The sequence below is a fragment of the Mesoplodon bidens genome (genome assembly GCF_964165515.1).
Source record: "Mesoplodon bidens genome assembly, chromosome: 18".
Classification (NCBI taxonomy): Eukaryota; Metazoa; Chordata; class Mammalia; order Artiodactyla; family Ziphiidae; genus Mesoplodon; species Mesoplodon bidens.
Window position 1 is genome coordinate 46,562,644 of NC_138175.1, and position 5,787 is coordinate 46,568,430.

General features: G+C 41.0%; 1 protein-coding gene across 1 annotated transcript in view; it reads right to left on the reverse strand.

The window, feature by feature from the left end:
- LOC308605610 (uncharacterized protein) overlaps positions 1–124 on the reverse strand; it is a 34,067-nt gene extending 33,943 nt beyond the window's left edge. Inside the window, exon 1 of the mRNA XM_081215819.1 lies at positions 37–124. The gene's annotated coding sequence lies outside the window, so the exon portion shown is untranslated. The remainder of the gene's footprint in view (positions 1–36) is intronic.
- Positions 125–5,787: the final 5,663 nt, after the last annotated feature.

Below are 5,787 nucleotides of genomic sequence, written 5' to 3' on the forward strand. Positions count from 1 at the left end.
GATAGTCTTTATAATAAGCCTTCCTTATCTGTTTACCTTGTCTGGTGCAACTTCTTTGACACATCCCAGCCTCAAGTTGCGGTTCTTTCAGGTTTTGGCGCTCACCCTGCAACATCCTGGGCCTCACGGCCTCCTGGGAAATGTAGTCCAGGACTTTGCCGGCGGCGGAGCGGACCCGGCCAAGATAGACTGCGTTCCCTAGGCTCTGAGGCGGGCCGTGGCCGCAGTTAAATGCCCAGGAGGCTGCTAAGAATTACGCTTTGCCCTGGGAGCGCGCAGATGCCTAGAGGCAAGCTGCTGAGGAAAGTGTTGGGGAGCCAGAAGAGCGAACCCGAATGCGGGACGTGAGTGTCTGGGACCAAAGCAGCCTAGGGAGTTTGAAGGGGAGAAATCCACAAGCCCAGTCACGTATGCGAGAGTGGGTGAAGGAGGGCCCGAGTGTGAGACCGTGATGAGATTGCGTGTGTGACTACATTTAGGGGTTAGTTGAATGGAAGAGAGACTGCATGCAGGTAAAATTGATGAGTGTGAGAGAGAGGTGGGATCAAGATTATAAGTGGCTTTGTGAGGATGGAGGGTCATATTGTGGGCTTGTGTGGTTGGGAGTAATTGTGTGTGTGTGCGCGTGGTAGGGCAAGATTGTGTGTGTATGAAAGTATGTGTGTCATCACGTGATTGTGGGCCACTGCCTGGGTGGCTGAGATAGTAGAGGAATCTGAATCCTCTCAGCCTCATTTCCTCTTCAAACTGAGATAATAGGATATGTCTTCCCGTAGATTCAATTTTAAGGAGAAAAAGCTCCCTGTTGATATAATAAATAACTTATATTTAATAAATAACTTACACTTAAGATTCCAAACATTTTGTTCTGGAATAGAATACTGAATCAGTATGGCTTTTTAAACAGGGTGTATTTTATTATGGGGGTGCCTATTTTGGGTTACATCCACAAACTTATCCCCAGATGTTTTTCTCTTCTCTGTTCCTTGGGAGACATTGATGAGGTAAATATCCAGAGATGTGATTGTTCAGCCACAATTAAAAGATGTTTAGAGGAAGTTGTATAGGTATATGATGCTGGAGAACTAGAGCAACATAGCCACATGAGGTATGGCTAACTTCTCCGTATAATCCAACTTTTGAAAATAAAGTGACATCTCTGATATATTTAGAATCTTTACATGGCATAATGATTTCAGCTTTGAGATGTAGGCTTCAGATAGTCTCAAGCCCTCTGTGACATGATTGTATATGCTCAACCTTTAAGGCAAAAGGTTATTTACTTTGTTCCTCTTTATATGGTAACTTCCTTAAAGGCCCAAGGTCAGTCTGAGTTTGGAGATGGTGCTTGAATTCAAGCCTTTTGTGATTTTCCTATATACAGGCTCTCACATCACCAAACTGCATGAAATCTTCAAGTTAGGACAAGAAAATAGGCCATGGGTGGTGAGTAGAAGAAATGAAAAGGAGTGGGAGCCTTTTCTGTACAAGTGAGTGAGTGGGAGCCAGGCAGATGTGCCTGGGACTAGGGAGAGCACAGACAGATGTTCAGTGAGGCAATTTACACCATAAAATGTTTTCCAGGTTTTGCTATATAGACCCTACTCTTCTTGAGTTTTAGTTGATGTGAATCCTTCACTCATCATTCTTCCTCTATCAGTGCCCTCTTTATTTAAGCAGATCCTAGAGGACCATATTCTCTTCATTTTCATAGCCTACATATGCAGTCAGTCCTTCATACATCTGCAGTCTTTTAAAACTCTTATTGTTTCACGCTGCTGATTCTTCTTATTACATTCCATTTTCTATCTTTCCATTGCTAAAAGCGTCAGGGTTATAGTTTACCATTGTCATTGACTTCCCACACTCATATTTCAGCAATCTCCATTACCAAGAGAAGCGGCTAGCTTAGAAATCATTGCTACTTTCCTCTTAGCTCCCCTCTCTGCCAAGTTTTTTATTTCATGATTGTTTTTAAAGGAATCATCTCATCGATTTTAAAAATTTAAATAAGGTTATAGTGAAAAAAGAAGTCTCCCTTTCAGTATTTCTCTTCTCCACATGTATCTACAGTGACTAGTTTCTTATGTTAACTACTTTGAGTTATTCTATGATTATACCAACCTATCCGTATATAGAACATCTTTATTTTTCACAAATGTTAGTATAGTATAAAGCACCTTGTTTTTTACTCACTATTATTTCTTAGAAGACACTCCATATTAATATATATTCCTTATTCTTTCTTATGGTGGTATAATGCTTTATGGTTGGGGAAATGTCATACTTTAACTAATACCATGTTAGTGAATTTTTAGGATGTTTTCAGGTTTATGCAATTTTGGAATGAAATCCTTATATATTCAGCTTTGCACAGATGTGCATGTGCATCTTTCGATTTCTTCTAAGAAGTTCTGGGTCAGAGGTTATGTATAAGTATTTGCAGTCCACAAAAGATGAATCACTTTCCATTTCCACCAAAAAATTTATGTAAGTGCCTATTTCCTGTTGCTGTCAAAATGTATTTCTTCATTCAGCAGATATTTATGGAGCCCTTTATCTGTGCCAGATGCTGTTCTAAGCCCTAGGAAAGCATCAGTGAAAAAAACGGTCCAAATTTCCTGTTCTCGAGGAGTTTACGTTCTAGTCTGGGAAAGTGACCAGTGAACGTGTAAATGAAGTATATAGTGTTCCAGATAAAGGTAAGATCTGTAGAGAAAAATGAAGCTTGGAAATAAGATAGTGAGTGACAAGGGAGTTATGATTTTAAATAGAATGGTTAGGAAAAGCCTTCCTAAGAAGAAAATATTTGAGCAAAAACAAAAGGAAGAAGCAGTGACATTTGAAGATATTTGGATAAAGAGCATTATAAGCAGAGAAAACAGCTGAACATAAATGCCATGTTAGATACAAGCCTGGTGTATCCAAGGAGCAGCAAGTAGGCCAGCCTGACAAAGTAGAGAGTAGTAGATGAGGTGAAAGAGCTAATGAGAGGACAAATTATGTAAGGCCTTGGAGAATATTTTAAGAAGTTTGGTTAGTCTTAGCAAGATGTAAAAGCAATAGTGGGTTTTGAACAGAAGAGTGACATGATCTTATATTTAAAAGACATCATTTGGGGTGCTGAGTAGAGAGTAGAGTGTAGGGGGACAAAAAAGGAAGCAGGGAAACTAGCCAATGGGCTGTTGGAATAATCCAGGTAAGAGATAATGGTGACTCGGTCTAGGGTGATAGCAGTGGTAGTTAGGAGAAATAGTTGGATTCTAGATATATTTTGAAGATAGAGCTAAATGGATTTGATGTGGGATATGAGAGAAAGAGAGGAACCTAAGCCAACCCAAATACTGCAGCCCAAGAAACTAGAAGACCAGAATTGTCATTTACTAAGATAAAACTATAGAATGGGTAGATCAAGAGTTTGGTCTTTGCGCTGCTAAACCACTGAGATCAGTGACATAAGAGGAGAATTCTAAGGAAATCTATTCGGATAAAACTAAATATAGTAACAGGTTGTTTTGGGTTGAATGGTGACACCGTAGAGATATGTCCACATCCTAACCCCCAGGACCTGTGAATGTGACCTTATTTGGAAAAAAAGGGTCTTTACAGATGTAAGTAAGTTAAGGATCGCTAGCTGAGATTATCCCAATTATCTGGATGTGACCTAAATCCACTTAACAATAGACAGAAGATGAGAAGATATAGAAAAAGGCTGTGTGAGGGCAGAGGCAGAGATTGAAGTTATGCAGCAACAAGCTAAGAACACCTGAGTCTAGTTCTGATTGTTGCTTTGCGTTTTGGGAGTGTCTTGATTTTTCTTGCCTTTTCATATGCCTTGAAATTTTTTGTTGTTGTTGAAAGCCAGACATTTTGTTTAGGACAGTAGTGTGCAGAAAAGGATTAACATAGCAGACCTGAGACTTCTTATCCTTAGAAAGGCCTGCTTGAAGTTTGGCCCTTGGCTTGCAACTAGAACTTGGATTTTGAGAAGATTCCCATTATCCTCACTGATAAGGATGGCTTACTGTGCCTAAAGTGTTTGGGCAAACAATATAATTTATACTAAATACCTGCTTTCCTTCTGAGAGTCTGAAATTCTGGTATGTGCCAGGCAGAGACTGCCCATGTGACCAGGCCCCAATAAAAACCCTAGGTACTGAATTTCTAATGAGCTTCCCTGGTTGGTACTATTTCACATGTATTGTCACAACTCGTTGCTGGGGGAGTTAATGGCCTGGGTAACTCTACTGGGAAAGGATCCTTGGAAGCATGTGGCTGGTTTTTCCTGGACTTTGCCCAATGCACCTTTTCTTTTTTGCTGATTTTGCTTTGTATGTTTTGCTGTGAGTTCTCCCAGTGAATCATTGAACCTTGGAGGGAGGGTTGATCTTGGGGTCCTGCAACACCATAATAACTGAGGAAAATAGTTTTTATGCCTGAATGGGGGCATACATTTACTTCTGCAAAGCCTTTAGTGTGGAGTTTTGAGTTAATCCAGTTAGGAGTTTTAACAACTCAGCAAGGTAAGAGAGTCATACAATTTGATTGCATTTATGTAAATTTCAAAGATAGATAAGTGACAAACCAAGATATTATTACATTAACAATCAGGATAGTCATCAGCTGGGGTCTAAGGGGTCAGAAATGATCATATGGGGTGGGCATTTCTTCTTGAGGTACCCACAATTGTCATGGTACGAACGCGGGTTGGAAAAGAATTTCCAGACATAAGGCAGAATGAAAAGAAGATAGAATTTATTAGAGGGAAGGGTCTGCCAGATAGCCAGGGAGACCCTGAGCAAGGGTTACTGGACTGTTTTTATAGCCAGGGAACAAAGGAACCTGCGAGTCATCTGCTGATTGGGCAGGGTATGTATACGTTCAGTGTGCAGAGCATGAGAAGAACGGGACAAATATCTTTCCTTATATGGGACGGGAAAGGGACAGGGCATGCTGCTTGGGAGGGCTCTGGGACATTGTAATGGTCGCAGTGTGACAGAGTGATAAGAGTCCTGTAACTCTTTGTTCCGGCAATGTTGGCCCTTTGAGTTTATCTTGTTCTTTGTCCTTGGAGCACCACAACAATGTACTGTTTCTTCACTTGTATGGCGTTACACTGAACTTACACATTCTATGCAGTTTTCTTCAGGTGTTTTCTATTTCACAATAAAAAAATTTTAAAGAAAAAATATTTAAAGGTTACCTGATGATTTTGAAAATATTGAAAAAATTACTCCTCCATCAGAAAGCTTAGATATACATCTAAATGACAAGCACATAGGAAAGGACGCAAATGAGAAAAGCTGGCAAGTATTAGCTTCAGCAAAAAGAATGGCTCAGACATGAATAACATTTACACAATACTAATGTAACCATGAACATTAATTTAAACCACTTTAAGGGTAATTGGAATAAGGTATTTGTCTGCTGATGTGAAGGATATTACACCTGGGTTCAAGGAGGAGCTCCAATGGCTTCACAGACAGGGGACACCCCTCTCCCTCTCCCGAGGGGTGCCCCATAGATCCTCCCCTTTATCCTACCCTCAAGCCGGGGCTTGTGGGATAAGAGGAATCCACCCGGCCAGGCCGAGGCTCAAGACCTTTCTGCCACATCATATGTGTCACATGCCCAGGCGGCGAGCTTGCAAAGAAAAGAATTACACGCTCCTTCCAGAGGTAGTTTCCACGGCTCTGGACTACATTTCCCAGGGGCCATCGCGTTCACGGCTACTTCCCGTCGAAAGACCGAGTTGGCTTCTGGTCCAAGTTCCCAGAGAGGGCCATT